Here is a 19,469-nt window from a genome sequence, read left to right on the forward strand (position 1 = left end):
ATTTATAATCCTTTAGGTAACCCAGTAATGGGGTTGCTGGGTCAAATGCTATTTGTAGTTCTAGATCCCTGAGGAATCACCACACTATCTTGCACAATGATTTGACTAATTTACACTCCCACCAACAGTGTAAGAGCATTCCTATTTCTCCGCATCCTCTCCAGCATCTGTTGTTTCCTGACTTTTTAATGATTGCCATTCTAACTGGTGTGAAATGGTATATCATTGTGGGTTTGATTTGCATTTCTCTAATGATCAGTGATGATGAGCATTTTTTCTTATGTTTGTTGTCCACATAAATGTCTTCTTTTGAGAAGTGCCTGTTCATACCCTTTGCCCACTTTTTGATGGGGTTGTTTTTTTCTTGTAAATTTGTTTAAGTTCTTTGTAGATCCTGGATATTAGCCCTTTGTCAGATGGATAGATTGCAAAAATTTTCTGCCATTCTGTAGGTTGCCTGCTCACTCTGTTGATAGTTTATTTTGCTTGGCAGAAGCTCTTTAGTTTAATTTGATACCATTTGTCAATTTTGGCTTTTATTGCCATTGCTTTTGGTGTTTTAGCCATGAAGTCTTTGCCGATGCCTACATCCTGAATGGTATTGCCTAGGTTTTCTTCTAGGGTTTTTATGATTTTAGGTCTTACATTTAAGTCTTTAATCCACTTTGAGTTAATTTTTGTACAAGGTGTAAGGAAGGGGTCCAGTTTCAGTTTTCTGTGTATGGCTAGCCAGTTTTTCCCACACCATTTATTAAATAGGGAATCCTTTCCCCATTGCTTGTTTTTGTCAGGTTTATCAAAGATCAGATGGCTGTAGATGTGTGGTGTTATGTCTGTGGCCTCTGTTCTGTTCTGTTGATCTATATATCTATTCTGGTACCAGTACCATGCTGTTTTGGTTACTGTAGCCTCACAGTATAGTTTGAAGTCAGGTAGCGTGATACCTCCAGCTTTGTTCTTTTTGCTTAGGATTATCTTAGCTATGTGGGCTCCTTTTTGGTTCTATATGAACTTTAAAGTTGTTTTTCTCCAATTCTGTGAAAAAAGTCAACAGTAGCTTGATGGGGATAGCATTGAAGCTATAAATTACTTTGAGGAATTATAGCCATTTTCAAGATATTGATTCTTCCTATCCATGAGCATGGAATGTTTTTCCATTTGTTTGTTTGTGTCCTCTCTTATTTCCTTGAGCAGTGGTTTGTTGCTCTCCTTAAAGAGGTTCTTTACATCCCTTGTAAGTTGGATTCCTAGGTATTTTATTCTCTTTGTAGAAAGTGTGAATGGGATTTCATTCATGATTTGGTTCTCTGTCTATTATTCGTATATAGGAATGCTTGTGATTTTTGCACATTGATTTTTTATCCTGATATTTGCTGAAGTTGCTTATCAGCTTAAGGAGATTTTGGGCTGAGATGATGGCATTTTCCAAATCTACAATCATGTCACCTGCAAACAGAGACAATTTGACTTCCTCTCTCCCTATTTGAACAACCTTTATTTCTTTCTCTTGCCTGATTGCCCTGGCCTGAACTTCCAATACTATGTTGAATAGGAATGGAGAGAGGGCATCCTTGTCTTGTGCCAGTTTTCAAAGGGAATGCTTCCAGCTTTTGCCCATTCAGTATGATACTGGCTGTGGGTTTGTCACAGACAGCTCTTGTTATTTTGAGATACGTTCCATCAATACCTAGTTTATTGAGAGTGTTTAACATGAAGTGGTGTTGAATTTTCTTGAAGGTTTTTATGCATCTATTGAGATAATCATGTGCTTTGGTCATTGGTTATGTTTATGTGACAGATTGCGTTTATTGATTTGCGTATGTTGAACCAGACTTGCATCTCAGGGATGAAGCCAACTTGATCATGGTGGATAAGCTTTTTGATGTGCTGCTAGATTTGGTTTGCTAGTATTTTATTGAGAATTTTTGCATCAATGTTCATCAGGGATATTGGCCTGGAATTTTCTTTTTTTGTTTTGTCACTGCCAGGTATTGATATCAGGATGATGCTGGCCTCATAAAATGAGTTAGGGGGGATTTCCTCTTTTTCTATTGATTGAAATAGTTTAAGAAGGAATGGTACCAGCTCCTCTTTGTACCTCTGGTAGAATTTGGCTGTGAGTCTGTCTGGTCCTGGTCTTTTTTTGGTTTGTAGGCTATTAATTATTGCCTCAATTTCAGAACTTGTTGTTGGTCTATGCAGGGATTCAGCTTCTTCCTTGTTTAATCTTAGGAGGCTGTATGTGTCCAGAAGTTTATCCATTTCATCTAGATTTTCTAGTTTATTAGTATAGAAGTGTTTATAGTATTCTTTGATGGTAGTTTGTATTACTCTGAGATCAGTGCTGATATCCCTTTTATCATTTTTTATCGTGTCTATTTGATTTTTCTCTCTTTTCTTCTTCATTATCTGGCTAGCAGTCTATGTGTTTGGTTGATTTTTTCAAAAAACCAGCTCCTGGATTCATTGATTTTTTTAAGGTTTTTTTGCGTCTCTCTCTCTTCAGTTCTGCTCTGATTTTAGTTATTTCTTGTCTTCTGCTAGCTTTTGAACTTGTTTGCTCTTGCTTCTCTAGTTCTTTTAATTGTGATGTTGTTTATTTTAGATCTTTCCTCCTTTCTCTTGTGGGCAGTTAGTGCTATAAATTTCCCTCCACACACTGCTTTCAGTGTGTCCCAGAGATTCTGGTATGTTGTGTCTTTGTTCTCATTGGTTTTAAACAACATCTTCATTTCTGCCTTAATTTCATTATTTACCCAGTAGTCATTCAGGAGCAGTTTGTCCAGTTTCCAAGTAATTGTGCAGTTTGAGTGTGCTTCTTAATCCTGAGTTCTAATTTGATTGCACTGTGGTCTGAGAGACTGTTATGATTTCCATTCTTTTGCATGTGCTGAGGCATGTTTTATTCCCAATTGTGTGGTCAATTTTAGAATAAGTGTGATGTGGTGCTGAGAAGAATGTATATTCTGTTGATTTGAGGTAGAGAGTTCTGTAGATGTCTATTAGGTCCACTTGGTCCAGAGCTGAGCTCATGTCCTGGCTTTCCATGTTAATTTTCTGTCTCATTGATCTGTCTAATATTGACGGTAGGGTGTTAAAGTCTCCCACTATTATTGTGTGGGAGTCTAAGTTTCTTTGTAGGACTCTAAGAACTTGGTTTATGAATGTAGGTGCTCATGTGTTGAGTGCATATATATTTAGGATAGTTAGCTCTTCTTTTGCATTGATCCACTTACCATTATGTAGTGCCCTTCTTTGTCTCTTTTGATCTTTGTAGATTTAAAGTCTGTTTTATCAGAGACTAGGATTGCAATCCCTGCTTTTTTTTTCTTTCCATTTGCTTGGCAAATATTCCTCCATTCCTTTATTTTGAGCCTCTGTGTGTCTTTGCACATCAGATGAGTCTCCTGAATACAGCACACCAATGAGTCTTGACTCTTTATCCAAGTGGAAGAAAGGATGTTAGAGACTGAAGAGCAACTCAATGAAATAAAGTGAGAAGACAAGATTAGAGATACCACACTGCACCTGTTAGGATGGCTACTATCAGAAAAATAGCAAATAGCACATGTTGGTGAGGTTGTAGAGAAACTGGATCACTTGTGTACCATTAGTGGAAATGTAAAATGGTGTAACTGCTATGGAAAACAATATGAAAATAATTGAAAGTAGCATCTAAAAAGATATATGTACACCTAAGTTCATGGCAACGTTATTCACAATAGCAAACAGGTAGAAGCAACCCAAGTACTCATCAATGAATGAATGTATAAATAAAATGTTATATATATATAAAACATTGTGTGTGTATATATATAATACACATATATATGCAATAAAATATTATTCATCCCTTAAAAGGGGGGAATTTTAAACTAAACAGTTTCTGCTCAACAAAAGAATATATCATCAGGGTGAACAGGCAACCTACAGAATGGGAGAAAATTTTTGCAATCTATCCATCTGTCAAAGAGCTAATATACAGAATCTTCAAGGAACTTAAACAAATTTACAAAAAAAAAAAAATCCATCGAAAAGTGGGCAAAGGATATGAACAGATACTTCTCAAAAGAAGACATTTATGTGGCCAACAAACACATGGAAAAAAAGTTCATCATCACTGGTCATTAGAGAAATACAAATCAAAACCACAATGAGATACCATCTCATGCCAGTTAGAATGGCAATCATTAAAAAGTCAGGAAACAACAGATGCTGGCAAGGATGCAGAGAAATAGGAACCCTTTTACACTGTTGGTGGAAGTGTAAAGTAGTTCAATCATTGTGGAAGACAGTGTGGTGATCCCTCAAGGATCTAGAACCAGAAATAACAATCCCATTACTGGGTATATACCAAAGGATTATAAATCATTCTACCATAAAGACACATGCACACATATATTTATTGCAGCACTATTTACAATAGCAAAGACTGGGAACCAACCCAAATGCCCATCAATGATAGACTGGATATAGAAAATGTGGCACCTATATGCCATGGAATATTATGCAGCCATAAAAAAGAATGAGCTCATGTCCCTTGCAGGAACATGGATGAAGCTGGAAACCATCCTTCTCAGCAAACTAACACAGGAACATAAAACCAAACACTGCACGTTCTCACTCATAAGTGGTAGCTGAACAATAAGAACATATCGACACAGGGAGGGGAACATCACACACTGGGGCCGGTGAGAGTGTGGGGGGCAAGGGGAGGAGCATTAGGACAAATACCTCATGCATGTGGGGCTTAAAACCTAGATGACAGGTTGATAGGTGCAGCAAACCACATGGTACATGTAGAAATATGTAAAACAAACCTGCATGTTCAGCACATGTATCCCAGAACTTAAAGTAAAATAAATAAATAACAAAAATAAAAAATAAAAAGGGGGAATTTTGGCATATGCTACAACATGGATGAACATATGGACATTATGTGAAGTAAAATGAACCAGTCGTAAAGAAAAATACCATGTGAATCTACTTTTATTAAGTGCCTGGAGCAGTCAAATTAATAGAGAAAGTAGACTGGTGGTTGTTAGGAGCTGAGGGGAGAAGAGGAAGGGGTGATATTGTTTAATGAGTGTGGAGTTTCAGATGGTGATGATGGTTGCACAACAACGTGAATGTACTTAATAATACTACTGCTTGCACTTTGCAATGGTTAAGATGTGTACTTTATCACAATTTTAAAAATGTTTTAAAGCAAGCAAAAAACTCTAATTTGCCTCTATAATCTACTTGGAAAGAAAAAGTGATGATACACTGCTAATTAAAAACAGAGATCCATGGTGAAAACATAACTACCTTTGAGAAAAGCTGCTAAGTTCAGTTAAACCACTTAAGTTGGCCCAAATGAACTGGGGGAGGAGGGTGAGACTGACATTTGAGAGGGAAGGATGACAACTCAGGGAGAATGGTTTATGAAACAAACAAGAGAAGAAAGAAAGGATTACCCAGCACCCATGAAAGGCCAGTTGAAATTAAGTACTATTGATGTAGAGTGGAATAAATTACTTCCCCATTCAATGACTTTCCTTAGCAACACTCTGTGACCCAAAAACAAAAGCAAAGAAAACAGATACTAATGGGAGATCCTGCACTGAGAACTTGAGAAATGGCACTACAGAAAGGCATTGAGGTAAAGAAATACATGTGCCCAACCCTTTTCCAAATAGTAACTCATTTGCTACTCATTAAGGTTCATATAGAAGACTCTAGCCAAGCCTGCACTGGTCCGACCTCCTAGAACTTTCCACATGCTCACAAGCCGGTCACCATTTTACAGTTGCAATATGACTGAGCATGCTTGTGGTCTATTCATTATAATACTTTGTTAAAAATGTTTCTTTTGTTCTTATATCAGCAAACCATAACTTCAGTAAGATTATGTGCAATAATTTTCACCAGAACTTCAACTCAGTCCCTTGGGAATTTACTTCACCTTTTGAAATAGGTTGTTATTTTGCTCCCATTGTACAGAAAAAGGAAGCTAAGGCCCAAAGAAACTAGTGAAAGTCATTCAGCTACCATGTAGTAATGAAAGATTAAGATTCAGACCTTCTGACTGAGAAATAAAACAGTAAAATAAGACCTCAAACTCTCCACATGAGATGAACTCCTTGTGGTTGGTGGATATACTCTAAATTTGAAAGTGGAGCCATGTAGCAAAAGCAGGGTGGGAAGGAGTGGTCACACACGTTGGGTTTTTGGAGACAGAAGCTCTTCACAATCATCTGCTTTGCACCCCTGCACCAGAACAGTTTCTGTGACCGGAGCTGGGATAGCCTGTGGCTGGAAACCCCTCACTGGCTATTTGAAAGAAACATCTGACAGAGACTTCTGGTTGGGTGTTTGGAAACCATCCAATCAGGGTTTGCCTATTTAGACCAATCAGAGCTGAACAAGTTTGAATCCTTAATTTGCATAAATAAACCAGATTGAAAACCTGAGCAAGAACTTTCCCAATTTAAGCCAGACTCTTTATTTGTTGTTTGTGGCTTTTGTTTTACACTGATGGCTATGTCTCCCTGCTCTGCATTTTGTTTTTTAATAGAAAATAAAGTTCTCCCTTTGCCTCTGCAGATCTCCTCGCTGTTGTTCTTTCCATTGCACTAAGCTGCCCAAGTAAACAAAGGAGAAGAGAGAAAATGCCCATTCATAAAGAGGGTAGGAACAAGATTTAGCAGATGTAAAGAAAGCACAGGTAAGTGACAGATAAAAATCAGTTAGCAATCTGTGAGACAGAGCAAGGTTGTAAACAACAAAATCCAGGATACGAGGGTGATAATGGGTAGTAACAACGACCAGAAGTTAGGGCCACTGGCAATGTGTTGAGTGAGGAACCTTGATTCAGTATCTCGTACTCAACATGGATTTTAAAGGTGCCAACGATTTAATGGAAGATAAGAAATATGAAGAGTGTGATGTGAGTAGTAGCATGAACACGATGTCCAAGTAAAGAAATGGCAGGAGGTGGCCGGGCGCAGTAGCTCACGCCTGTAACCCCAGCACTTTGGGAGGCCGAGGCGGGCGGATCACGAGGTCAGGAGATCGAGACCATCCTGGCCAACACGGTGAAACCCCCGTCTCTACGAAAAATACAAAAAATTAGTCAGGCATGGTGGCGAGCACCTGTAGTCCCAGCTACTCAGGAGGCTGAGGCAGGAGAATGGCGTGAACCCAGGAGGCAGAGCTTGCAGTGAGCTGAGATCGTGCCACTGCACTCCAGCCTGGGTGACACAGCGAGACTCCGTCTCAAAAAAAAAAAAAAAATGGCAGGAGGTGATTGAAATACAAAAGACATTCAGATGCTGAGCCTTTCTGACTTCACATAAATCACAAAAGGCAAAATATATACATATATGTAGTTTAATATATAATTATATAAATTACAAATAATATAATGCAAATATAATATAAATTTATATTACATAATATATAAATTGTATATAATATATAATTATATAAATATAATATATACATAATATATATGTTTAATATATGTTGTTTAATATATATACACACACACACTATATGTAGCATTTTTTGAAGAAACCACATTTCCACTGAAGGAGTAAAAGAAGTCTGAAGATGGAAAGTTTCTAGCAGAGAACTAAAGGTTACATTAAAAGTAATAATAATAATAATAGACTAGTTGAAGTGTAAGTATAGGTGTCCTATGGGTGGAAGTAGTGGATAAGGTGAACTGGAATGAGTTTTGAGGTGTGGAGGAAGCAGGAGAGAGGAAGACAAATCAGAGAAACAGAAGTGAATGATGTGAGAGTTTGGGAAGTGTAATGGAAGAAAGGAGTAATTTTTGCAGTATTTTAATTCTAAAATCAGTAGACTGTCATGAGAATAGAGTCAGGCAGAGACTCCCATAAAATTTCACGTAAGGTGTTTTCTGACTGTAAGGAGCTCTCTGGTCACGCACTTTGTACTTCAGAGCAAGATCAAGCATTTTCCCTGCCTGTTTTGTTCTTAAATATACCTCAAATTAGAAGCAAGGTGTGTGCTTACCAGAAACATGGGGCACATCAAACCCTAGTCCATGAATTTTTTATAAGCAGAGGAGAATTAAAAGATCAGATTAAATTCAGAGCAATAACTGAAACCCTGCTCAGAATTCATGTGCCTCATTACCTAAGTGAAGTTTTCAAGAATAAATACTGCTCATTTCACAGTCAGAGCACCGATGTGGTGACATGTTTCTCACTCACTCAAGCAATTCACTCATAATTTAATATCATATTTTATAATTGTGATAAAATATTCTAGGATAGAAATTATGTTTGGCCATTTATGCAGTCCTTAATTTTGCACAAATTAATACAATTCATGTCCGGTATGCCTCAGAGTTTAAATATTTAAATGATGTTTAATATAATCTTCCCCAATGAAACTATTTTGGAAAAAAAGCAAGATTTGAATATTGCAACATGCAATATGTGCAACGTGCAACATTAAGAAAATGTTTACTTAAATTTGTATTTGCTCAATACTTAGAATAAATGTTTCAGTTAATTTTAGGCTGTTTTATTCTGTTTCTCTGTGCTATATTTTATTCTTAGGATATTTGTCACTTGAATTTGTCCGTGTTTTAAATAACCATCCATCAGTTTTTATTATCTGTGGTAAGTCGTTTGTAGAAATGACCTAAATCTCACCCATTCCTATACACTCACTCTTTTTCTCTCCTCCCATCAAGAAGTGAAGGTTTTTTCTCTACTCTTTGTATTTGGGTTTGGCCTTTTAAGTGACTCTGGCCAATGAAATATTAGCAGCATAAGATGAGCAAAGATTTTAAAAATATTTGCACATTGGGGCTTTCTCTCTTTGACTCCAAATGAAACCTTGAGACCACAAAGTGATGAGCCTAAATTAACCTACTGGATAGATCCTTTGAAGTAAAGCAGAGCACCACTTGCCAGTCTGCTAACCACTTCACTTGAGCCTATCTTAGACAATCCAGTCCCCATTAGGCCACCAGAAGAGTGCAGCCAAGTGAATCCAGGAAATAAAGATCAGAAGAATGTCCCAGATGAGCTCAGCTCAAATTGCTGACTCACAGACTCATAAGCAAATAAAACTGTTGTTAAGTCAATACATTTTTTATAACTTGTTGCACAGCAATAGGTAACTGATACATTAATATACTATTATCCTCTGAAATCAGTGGCATTCATCCATTTAAAGAGGAGAGGTAGGCTAGGTGCAGTGGCTCGTGCCTGTAAACCCAGTACTTCCAGAGGCCATGACAGGAGGACCACTTGAGGACAGGAGTTTGAGACCAGCCTGGGCAACATAGACCCAATCTCTACAAAAAAAATCTTTTAATTATCTAAGTGTGATGGTGTGCACCTGTGGTCCCAGCTACTTGGGTGGCTCAGGTGGGAAGACTGCTGGAGCCCAGGAGTTTGAGTCTGCAGTGAGCTGTGACTGCAGCACTGAACTCCAGCTTGAGCAGTAGAGCAAGATCCTGTCTCTAAAGAAAAAAAAATGAAAGAAAAGAAAGGAGAAAGAAAGAAAGAAAGAAAGAAAGAAAAGAAAGAAAGAAAGAAAGAAGAAAGAAAGAAAGAAGAAAGAAAGAAAAGAAAGGAGAAAGAAAGAAAGAAATAAGGGAGGGAGGGAGGAGGGAGGGAGGGAGGGAAAGAGAGAAAGAGAAAGAGAGAGAGGAAAGGAATAAAAGAAGGAAGGAAGGAAGGAGAGAGAGAAAGAAAGAAAGGGAAAGAGAGAGAGGAAAGGAATAAAGGAGGAAGGAAGAAGGAAGGAGAGAAAGAGAGAAAAAAGAAAGAAAGAAAGAAGAAAGAAAGAAAGAAAGAAAGAAGAAAGAAAGAAAGAAAGAAAGAAAGAAAGAAAGAAAGAAAGAAATAAGGAGGGAGGGAGGGAAGGAAGGAAGGAAGGAAGAAGAAGGAAGGAAGGAAGGAAAGAAAGGAGGGAGGGAGAGAGGGAGGGAGGGAAGGAAGGAAGGAAGGAAGGAAGGAAGGAAGGAAGGAAGGAGAAGGGAGGGGAGGGGAAGGGTAACTAAAGCTATGTTTTGATCAAGAGGAAAAGGAGGAAATAAAAGTATGTCTTACATTCTCAGTCTCATCCAATCACAACTTATACCACTAATGACCCTAACAATACTTGATCTTCTAAATTAGCTCAGTGTTTCAGAACTGTAAAAATAAGTAGCTTTCAAACAGTTTTGTTCAAGTTCTTCTGTTATTCTAGCAATCCATATGCCAAATCCCACTTTCTAATTTGGTAATAGTGGAATGCTGGGAAGAAGTCCCAGTGTTGGACGGGCATTTCGGTGCATGCCTGAGTTGATCACAGCAAGGCAGCTGTCCCATGTCATTCATGTTACATCACGCATGTAACATGATGTAACATGATGGAAACATTGCTGGGGGAGATGGCTCAAGCTTGAGTTAGACTGAGTTTAAGATAAGATTGTCACTTAATCCTAAACCACAAGACGAGACAAAAAATAAGTGCTATTCAGGCTCTGTACTAATGATTTTTAACCAGAGATAGGCATCACAGTCACCAGTAGACTTTTACACTACTAATTTTTCCCCTTCTAATTGCGGTTTTGCTTTAAAACAAGAAAAAGCATCTGTTTTGCTTGTTTTAACATCACAGGTGACAGTTACGCACAGTGTTAAATAAGAATAACCAATATATGCACAGTATAACATTAATAATGTGATATTATCTGAGGTTACTAAGAGGACTTTCCAATAATACAACTCCCACTGGACTCATACAGTGCCTAAAATTACAGTAGTCTCTTATTGGCTGAAAATATATTACATGTCCAGGGCAGTCTTAGCATAAGGGAAAGGCTAGAATCAAAAGACCAGGATTCTCTCTCATTTGTTTTACCTTAGTGAAGTCGTTTAACTTCTCAGTTTTTTCCTCTGCAAAATAGGGAATGAAATATATGCTTGCGAGATTACTGGTTGGGGATATTCTGCAAACTCTAAACTGCCATTTAAAATAAAGAGTTACTATCTTTCAGTAGGAAAAAAAAAACATTAATTTCTCAGAACCAACTGACTAATTTGAATTCTAGCCTATTACCTAATAAAATGCTGAGAAAACAAGGCACAGGTAACTTTGAATTGGGATGGAGGAGATCTCTGAAGTGGGATAATATTTACGAAGGGAGAACTAGATATTTCACTCCAATGGGAGCCCCTCAAGTGGAATGGAACAAAATAAGGTGGCTATAAACGACGCTAGATGCAAGCATTGCCAACTTCTCAGTTTAGCCTAAGATCACCTCAATAAATGGCCCCAAATCAGAATGGCTTACAACTCCCAATAGGTTCATTTATTCTTAAATTATGAGACAGGTACGGAGAGAAAGATGCATCTTGGAATAATGCACTTGATTTGAGATATTTAAGTTTTGTAAGCAGCTCTTCCCTATCAATCTCCATTTGAAATCAGGTTATTTCTATTTTTCATATTTGGAAGCATACAGCTATACTACCAGAGTCAGAGGAGGAATTTTGCAGATACAGGAAAAATAATACTGAATTGCTATTCTAATTGCCCTGCAGACTTAGCCTATATATATAATTATTCATAATCTTCTTTTATTCTGTAGTGTAATAATTTATTTTTCTTTTGATGGCAATGAAATAGGTTTCTTTATTGAGGCTGTAAAGATGAAAATGAGAACCTGAAAAAAGATGAACTTATGCACTAGAGAAAAAAAAGCATCTGAATAGTTAAAATACTAAGCAGTAGAGGTAAAGATTTTTTTTTTTTTTCATTTCAAGCTTTCAAAAATGTTATGTGAAGGTGAATCTTGTGCACTTAGACTCAAGAGAAAGAATGAAAATGTTGATTTGGAGGAAATCCCACAATTCTTTTATATTTTCTACTACACAAAGCTAAAACCTATATGCCTTCTTACTAAAATAACTTTATGGCAATGCTGAACATTTTTCAAATAATTAAAATATTATTTACTAACCTCATGAAGCAGTATTTTTTCCTCCATACATTTCTTTACCCTACAAATCACTAAAATATGCTTTTTATCCTTTTTTTCATTTCCTACAATAAACATAATGGCATATATTTCTTTCTTATTTAATACACTTAAGGATAATGATAAAAGATACCTGACCAGGTATATTGTCCAGCTATTCTGAATTGAACAGACTGAGACTTGGAGCTGTTATCGAGCCAAGTGGTTTTTTTGTTTGTTTGTTTTCAGTGGAAAATAATTTTTATTGAGACCTCACCAGCTGCAAAATCTGTCCCTGACATTAGCTCCTTCTTCCTTTGCAATTTGGCCTTTCTTGAGTGGTCCCATGAGTGCTTTCTTCTCCTCCATGGTCTGGAAGCGGTCATGTCCAAACTTGGAGGTGGTGTCAATGAACTTAAGGTCAGTCTTCTCCAGAGCCTGCCATTTGGTCTGCACCAGCAAGGACTTGCAGAGGGTGAGCACCCGCTTCTTGGTTCCCACCACACAGCCTTTCAGCATGAGAAAGTCATTGGTCACTGCACCGTAGTGGACAAAGCCACTCAGAGGGTTGATGCTCTTGTCAGACAGGTCACAGTCAGCAGAGGCATTGTTCTTGATCAGTTTGCCACCCTTGATAAGGTAGCTCTGGCTGATCTCATAGATTTTCTTGTTGATCTCAGTGCAGTGGTGGTACTCTTTCTGCCCAGTGCGTGCCCCAGAGAAGTCCACACGGGCAGGATGCCATGCCACAATACAGGCTACCTTGCACAGGCCTCAGCGGATCTTGCGGGACAGCTTCTTGGTGTGCCAACGACTGGTGACCCCTTTGTAGCCTTTGTTCTTGGTCACCCTAATGGCATCAATCATCTCGTCCTGCCCAAACACCTGGTTCACAGGAACCTGCTGCTCAAGCCTGTCGCGGGCCCAGTCCAGCTTCTCAGCCACAGTGCCTCTGTTCACCTGGATCTCCATCAGGTGGGCCTTCCTGTGGTGCAGAGGAAGCAGGCGCATCTGGTTGTGGGTAATGATATGGATGACTTGGCAGTACTTCTTCATGCTGCTGAAGTCTTTCTCCAGCTGCTTCTTGCCATCCTCATCCCGCCATTTCTTGCAGTACTTGGTAAAGGCCTTCTTCTTAGATTTATGCCAGTTCTTATAGAAATGACTTGCTCTCATCACTGATGTGCTCAGCAAAGATGGTCTTGAAGGTCCAGACGTCTCAAGGGGTTCCCACGTAGCCCACAATGCCCACAACCACTATGGTTGTCTCCACAATGGTCACAGCCTCTACCACCTCCTTCTCGTTCACCTTGGATCCTGGCCTGTCGACTTTCCACATGATGTGGGTCATGCCAGCCTTGTATCCCAGGAAGGCTGTGAGGTGGACCGGCTTGGAAGGGTCATCTTTAGGGAAGTTCTTTGCCTCCCTGTGATGCCTGCTGCTGCACTTCCAAGGCAGGAAGCTGAGGGACCCAAGTCTGGGACCAGGTCTTGAGACGGAGTCTTGCTATGTGGCCCAGGCTAGAAAGCAGTGGCGTGATCTTGGCTCACTGCAACCTCTGCCTCCCAGGTTCAAGTGATTCTCCTTCCTTAGCCTCCTGAGGAACTGGGATTACAGGCGCCCACAACCATGCCTGGCTAATTCTTTTTGTACTTGTAGTAGAGACAGGATTTCACTATGTTGGCCAGGCTGCTTTTGAACTCCTAACCTCAAGTGATCTGCCCACCTCAGCCTCCCAAAGCACTAGGATTACAGGAGTGAGCCACTGCACCCAGCCAGCCAAGTGGTTGTCTTACCTTCTGGGGATGTTCTGCAAATGTGCATTGTTTTACTTGCCTTGATTCCCTGCCTAGATGTTTATAAATAACCCAGGATCATTAAACCAAACACAATAAACTGACAAATGAATAATCAATAACAATATAGTATGATAGATAATGTAATAAAAGTGCTGTAAGATTAAACAATATTGTCACATCACATTGTGAGGGCCATCAGGGACTTGCTTGTGTACTATGTGCAATGAAGGAGATGCATATTACTTTTCTGTTGCTGTGTAGCAAATTACCACAAGTTTAGCAGCTTAAAATAATACCCACTTGTTGATTTCACAGTTTCTATGGGTCATGCATCCAGGCCTGACTTAACTGGGTCCTCTGCTCAGGGTCTTAACCTAGATGTTGGCTGGGCTGCATTCTCATCAGGAGCTTGAGATGTTCTTCCAAGCTCATGTAGGTGTTGGCAGAATTCCATTTCTTGCAGCTGTAGGGTTGAGGTCCCCATTTTCTCGCAGGCTGTCAGCCAGCAGGTACTCTCAGTTCCTAGCGGCTGCCCACAGTTCTTTGCTACACAATCCTCTCATCGGGTGTCTCACAACATGGATGTTTTACTTCTTCAAGGCCATCGGGAGTATTTCTTTTACCAGTCTGTCAGAACAGAGTTTTATAAAACTTGACGTAACCACAGAGGTAACTCTCTCATCACCTCGGCTTCCTACCAAAAAGGAAAGTGAAATGAAAGTCAAAGTTTGCAAGATGGTAATAGTGGTGTCAGGAAGAAATACGGATGTAAAGAAAGAAAACAAGTTAAAAGATAATGGGATTTTACCAAAGTAAGGAGTTTTCCATTAGAAAGATCGAAAGTAGAATAAAGAGAGCTAATCTATATACATCAATAGAGTGAGAGTTTTGCATGAAGCCGACTTCTAAAAGCTTAGAAAAGAAGAAAATAATGAGAACTTGGGGGAAAGTCCTTTATCTGAGGATTATTTTTCAATTTCTATAAAGTGGAAATTTTCTTCAGACATTTGTAAGTGTAAACACTGGGGTTTGTTTCAAAACCAAGTTAAGAATAATATATTTCAATATTCATTCACTAAAAGTAACTTTAGAGCTAACTTTATACATAATATTAAACATTATGTACATTTTTATTTTCCCAAAATAATGATAGCTACTTATCAAGTACCTACCATACAGTATGCACTGAGCTTTGTAAAGACTGCCTCAATTCTTACAGCCCTGAAAAATATTAATATACATATTTTACAGGTAAGAAAGTTGAGATGCCAGGATATGAGGTCAAACTCCACAGGAGCTCAATTCCCATTGTATTCCAAGTGAGCTACACATCCAGGATTTGAACAACCTGGTCATATCAAATGACTTGTCCACATTCTCCCATCTAATAAGAAGAGGAAGCTCAGGCCTTCTGGCTCCAAAGCCTTCTTCTCTCTCTTTATACTGCACCAAAAAGTAAATTTCCATTGATTCAAAATTCCAGGAAATTCCACATTTCTGATTTGAGCTGCAGTTTTGTAGAGTTACTTCTTCACTGAGTATTTATTAAGCCTTTACCATCTGCCAAACACGGTATTTCGTGTTCCACGCGTTATTTCCTTAATCGTCACAGCTTTCTGATGTACTTACTATCATTACTTCCATTTCACATACAAAAAAACTGAGGTGAACTCAGTTGTCCCTGACTCATTGTGCATAGCTAATCTGAGGAACCATGGGAGACAACGCACACTGCTCAGTTGATTTTCCTACAACAGTTAATCTGAAATTATCTTCACATTTATCTCTTTCCTATTAAAAGCTATCATGATACTTTGCAATGATTTATCATCATTCATCAGATTTTATAGTTACCTCCACAGAAATCTGTGGTTGATTAAGTAACTAAATTTGGAAGACATTTCAGTGATGAAAAGTGCTAAGTGTTTCTGTGAATAATAATTAGCATGGTACTTCAACTAAATTATATATGTGAGTATTGGGAATCAATCAGCAGAGGCGGGTCAGCTTCTGATGACCAGAGCCAGATAAGATGGATTAGTCAGGGCAGCAAAGATGACTAAAGCAGACATTAGCTGCAGCGAACGAATAAATAAATAAAAACGTATTGAGCACCTAGCTTGTACTAAGCACCATGAAAGATCCTGAAAACACAATGCTGAATAACACAGACATAATCTCTGCCCTCATGGATCTTACACTCTAAAACATAACATCATCAGAAGTCACTCCGCCTTGATGGAGTATGGCGCCATGGAACTCTTGTAATAGGCAAGCAGACCAGTGGAATGCAAGTACGTGGCCACGGTGCCTGTGATCCAGAGCCTGCCCTCAAGCCCCTGGTAGCATTGAGACTGGGCGAAGCAGGGTTGCAGTACTGGAAAAGAACCACAACAAAGGCTCATGGGAATATTTCAGGGATTCAGATACTGAAATAAGACAGTGACCTGCCCACAAGAAGTAGGCAAGAGTTTGGTACTGCAAGTAAGTCAGGGCCTGATCATCAAGAAGGTTAAGGTAAGCTTGGTCTTCAGGACTACTTTTATTTATTTGTTTGTTTGTTTGTTTGTTTTTATTTGTTTATTTATTTTGAGACAGAGTCTCACTCTGTTGCCCAGGCTGGAGTCCAGTGGTGCAATCTCGGCTTACTGCAACCACCGCCTTCTGAGTTCAAGTAATTCTCCCTGCCTCAGCCTCCTGGGTAACTGGGATTACAGGCGCCTGCCACCACGCCTGGCTAGTTTTTGTGTTTTTAGTAGAGCCGGTGTTTTGCCATGTTGGCCAGGCTGGTCTTGAACTCCTGATCTCAGGTGATCCACCTGCCTCAGCCTCCCAAAGTGCTGGGATTACAGGCATGAGTCACCGCGCCTGGCCAGGAGTGGGTTTCTTAAAGCCCCATGCAGCCTACTAGAAACAGAAATGACCCCAGAGCCTGAGGGATGTGTTAGCCTGTGTTCTCCCATCCTGTAGCTTCTGCTATGGGAACTGGAAAGGAAGTCAGATCAGCCATCTCACTTTCCCAGGCTGTTTTCTAAGATGACTCACTACATCTGCATAGCCATACTGAGATCCTGCCGCCACCTTACGTCCCCAACCAAAAGTTATCCAAACAATAGTCTTACATAGAACATTCCCCTGTCCTTACCAAAAAGAGATTTTTTTTATGTGTCTGTTGGCTCTATGAATGTCTTCTTTTGAGAAATGTCTGTTCATATCCTTTGCCCACTTTTTGATGGGGTTGTTTGTTTTTTTCTTGTAAATTTGTTTGAGTTCTTTATAGTTTCTGGATATTAGCCCTTTGTCAGATGAGTAGATTGCAAAAATTTTCTCCCATTCTGTAGGTTGCCTGTTCACTCTGGTGGTAGTTTCTTTTTCTGTGCAGAAGCTCTTTAGTTTAATTAGATCCCATTTGTCAATTTTGGCTTTTGTTGCCATTGCTTTTGGTGTTTTAGACATGAAGTCTTTGCCCATGCCTATGTCCTGAATGGTATTACCTAGGTTTTCTTCTAGGGCTTTTATGGTATTAGGTCTAGCATTTAAGTCTCTAATCCATCTTGAATTAATTTTCGTATAAGGAGTAAGGAAAGGATCCAGTTTCAGCTTTCTACTTATGGCAAGCCAATTTTCCCAGCACCATTTGTTAAATAGGAAATCCTTTCCCCATTTCTTGTTTTTGTCAGGTTTGTCAAAGATCAGATGGCTGTAGATGTGTGGTATTATTTCTAAGGACTCTGTTCTGTTTCATTGGTCTATATCTCTGTTTTGGTAACAGTGCCATGCTGTTTTGGTTATTGTAGGCTTGTAGTATAGTTTGAAGTCAGGTAGCATGATGCCTCCAGCTTTGTTCTTTTGACTTAGGATTGTCTTGGCAATGCGGGCTCTTTTTTGGTTCCATATGAACTTGAAAGCAGTTTTTTCCAATTCTGTAAAGAAACACATTGGTAGCTTGATGGGGATGGCATTGAATCTATAAATTACCTTGGGCAGTATGACCATTTTCACTGGCCCTCAGAGAAATGCAAATCAAACCCACAATGAAATACCATCTCACACCAGTTAGAATGGCAATCATTAAAAAGTCAGGAAACAACAGGTGCTGGAGAGGATGTGGAGAAATAGGATCACTTTTACACTGTTGGTGGGATTGTAAACTAGTTCAACCATTATGGAAAACAGCATGGCGATTCCTCAAGGATTTAGAACTAGAAGTACCATATGACCCAGCCATCCCATTACTGGGAATATACCCAAAGGATTATAAATCATGCTGCTATAAAGACACATACACACGCACGTTCATTGCGGCACTATTCACAATAGCAAAGACTTGGACTCAACCCGAATGTCCATCAGTGACAGATTGGATTAAGAAAATGTGGCACATATACACCATGGAATACTATGCAGTCATAAAAAGTCATGAGTTTGTGTCCTTTGTAGGGACGTGGATGCAGCTGGAAACCATCATTCTCAGCAAACTATTGCAAGAACAGAAAACCAAACACCGCATGTTCTCACTCATAGGTGGGAATTGAACAATGAGATCACTTGGACTCAGGAAGGGGAACATCACACACCGGGGCCTATCATGGGGAAGGGGGAGGGGTAGGGATTGCATTGGGAGTTATACCTGATGTAAAGGACGAGTTGATGGGTGCTGACAAGTTAATGGGTGCAGCACATTAACATGGCACAAGTATTCATATGTAACAAACCTGCATGTTATGCACATGTACCCTAGAACTTAAAGTATAATAATAATAATAAAAGAAAAAAGAAATATAAAAAGAAAAAAAGAGATTTTTTTTCTATAAGCACAAATTAGACTGGTATTTCACAAGTTCTCTTGCCCAACAGTGCTGTTTGGGAACAATTGCTGCCTTTTTTCCTGAAATCTGGACTCCCAATCTTTGCTTTAAGTGGTGAACTTGCTTTTAAAAATAAAACAATCCTGACAAAGGTGCACACACAGCTGTGTGCTGCCTTGGATTGCAGGGGGCCTTCATCACCTGCTCAGTTCTCTGACTTGCATTCTTATCAGGGAGTCAATTTCTTCAAAGGTCCAAATTCATTTCCTTCTAATTCTGTGATCAATCCCTTTTATTCTGTAGAAGGCAATGGCTTTTTTTTTCTTTTGACATGCTTTCATTAGTTTTTCAGGACATAATCAGGGAGTCATTTTCCTTCGGTGGTGCTATGTATATGCTTCTAGGCTATAGTACCCTATGGTGAAAGGCACAAATTGCATGTATTTGATCAAACAAATTAGAACTACTGTCTCTTGCAGAGAGATGTGATATTTTTCCAAATGATAAAATTTTAGAACAGGATGCCTCTGGTGTCATCTACTGCAGTTTTTTTAATGACAATTCTTCTCAAGATAGTAATTACAAACTCATTTGCATGTAAGCTTGGACCTATACAATGCCAATGCTGCTAAATATTTAACAACAAGCATTTGTAAATATTTGAAGTTAAGCTATGTATAAAAAGTAAATGACTTACCTGTGAGCCTATAGTAAATATTCAACCATCAAAATAGTCTACACAACTCCTAATGACTTAAACAATAGCTTACAAAATTCTTTCCAATATTTCACAGTATTTTAACCTCAAAACAGAGTAGAGTTATTGATATAGTTTGAATGTTTGTCCCTTTCAAATCTCGTATTGCAATGTAATCCCCCAGTGT

The 19,469-nt window shown here is 39.0% G+C and overlaps 1 pseudogene; it reads right to left on the reverse strand.

Annotated features, from left to right (window-relative positions):
- Positions 1–12,250: 12,250 nt before the first annotated feature.
- LOC117079043 lies at positions 12,251–13,343 on the reverse strand (annotated as a pseudogene).
- Between the last annotated feature and the right edge of the window lie 6,126 nt (positions 13,344–19,469).

This window comes from Trachypithecus francoisi, unplaced genomic scaffold (assembly GCF_009764315.1).
Source record: "Trachypithecus francoisi isolate TF-2019V2 unplaced genomic scaffold, Tfra_2.0 Lachesis_group7, whole genome shotgun sequence".
NCBI classification, from domain to species: Eukaryota; Metazoa; Chordata; class Mammalia; order Primates; family Cercopithecidae; genus Trachypithecus; species Trachypithecus francoisi.